This window comes from Muntiacus reevesi, chromosome 9, assembly GCF_963930625.1.
Source record: "Muntiacus reevesi chromosome 9, mMunRee1.1, whole genome shotgun sequence".
In the NCBI taxonomy this organism is placed as follows: domain Eukaryota; kingdom Metazoa; phylum Chordata; class Mammalia; order Artiodactyla; family Cervidae; genus Muntiacus; species Muntiacus reevesi.
Window position 1 is genome coordinate 1,521,868 of NC_089257.1, and position 1,950 is coordinate 1,523,817.

The 1,950-nt window shown below is 42.2% G+C and overlaps 1 pseudogene; it reads left to right on the forward strand.

The window, feature by feature from the left end:
- The first annotated feature begins 386 nt into the window (after nt 1-386).
- LOC136175256 (olfactory receptor 5AN1-like) lies at nt 387-1,328 on the forward strand (annotated as a pseudogene).
- The last annotated feature ends 622 nt before the right edge of the window (nt 1,329-1,950 follow it).

The following is a 1,950-nucleotide window of genomic DNA, read 5'->3' on the forward strand; positions in this document are numbered from 1 at the left end:
TTTAATCTATGAGCTCTTATTTATATATAGTAACCACAGGATTTCTGTTGTTTTATTTCAAAATTTTTTTTATTTGAATTTAAAAAAATTTATTTATTTTAATTGGAGGCTAATTACTTTACAATATTGTAGTGGCTTTCCAGCCTTTTCAATATGTCTTTTAATTTTCATGAGACCTACCTCATGAGATAACTGAGAACCTGAAACACTGAGACATTACTTCTTGACAAGTTGAGATGAAAGACTGAGGTCTTTCAACAGAACAGTTAAGCATTTCCCCTTTTCCAGGGGTCAGTAGAGGGGAAATATGAGATTTGTAACGCTACCATCTCATCTGAATCAGCAACGCATCGTCTTGTCTCTCTTCTGATTTTAGGAGCATCAAATCAATGATTAGGAGAGAAAATATCACAGAGATCACTTATTTTATACTGTTGGGATTCTCAGATTTCCCCAGAATCTTAGAAGTGCTCTTTGTCGTATCCCTAGTGATATACATTATGACCCTGACTTGGAACCTGTCCCTCCTCATCTTAATAAGAATGGACTCCCACTTCCACACGCCCATGTACTTCTTCCTCAGTAATTTGTCTTTCATGGATATCTGCTATGTGACTGCCACAGCCCCCAAGATGCTTTACGACTTCTTCCGGGAGCAGAAAGTTATCACCTATGTGGACTGTGTGATTCAGCATTTCGTATTCTCAACCATGGTGCTGAGTGAGTCTTGCCTCATGACCGCCATGGCTTATGACTGATACGCTGCCATTTGTAACCCACTCCTCTATTCCTCAATCATGTCATCCGCTCTCTGCGGTCGAATGGTGCTGGGATCTTACTTGGCTGGACTTTCTGCTTCTATGTCCCAATTGTGTGCAATGCTCCAGCTCCACTTCTGTGGGTCTAATGTCATCAACCACTTCTTCTGTAACATGACCCAGCTGTTAGTTCTGTCCTGCACCGATACGTTCTCTGCACAACTCTTTATTGCTTTATTGACAATGATCTTTGGGATAATAAATGTTTCCATTATCTTGATATCCTATGTCTACATTGGCATCTCCATCCTGAAGATCACTTCCGTGAAAGGCAGATCCAAAGCTTTCAACACTTGTGGTTCCCACCAGACCGCAGTGAGCCTCTTCTATACCTCAGGGATGTTTGTCTATTTGAGCTCCAGCTCTGGCAGTTCCTCCAGCTTTGACAGATTTGTATCGGTCTTCTACACAGTGATGATTCCCATGTTGAATCCTTTGATTTACAGTCTGAGAAACAAAGACATCAAAGATGCATTGAAGAGGTTGCAAAAGAAGAGCGGGTGTTGCTGAGGCCATAGACTGAGATTTCTGATGGATTTGTCTTTTTAGAATCACCTTCAGCCAGTCAGTTCAGTCATTCAGTAGTCTCCGACTCTTTGTGACCCCATGAATCGCACCACGCCAGGCCTCCCTGTCCATCACCAACTCCCAGAGTTCACTCAAATTCATGCCCATTGAGTCGGTGATGCCATCCAGCCATCTCATCCTCTGTCGTCCCCTTCTTCTCCTGCCACCAATCCCTACCAGCATCAGGGTCTTTTCCAATGAGTCAACTCTTCGAATGAGTTGGCCAAAGTACTGGAGTTTCAGCTTCAGCATCAGTCCATTCAATGAACACCCAGGACTGATCTCCTTTAGGATGAACTGATTGGATCTCTTTGCAGTTCAAGGGACTCTCATGAGTCTTTTCCAACACCACAGTTCAAAAGCATCAATTTTTCGGTGCTCAGCTTTCTTTATAGTCCAACTCTCACATCCATACATGACCACTGGAAAAACCATAGCCTTGACCAGACAGACCTTTGTTGGCAAAGTAATGTCTCTTTTTTCCCTAAACCCTCAATAATATTCACAAGAGAGGACTATAAAATTCCTGGCGCCTTTGACAAAGATGTCTTAATTTGATATGCAA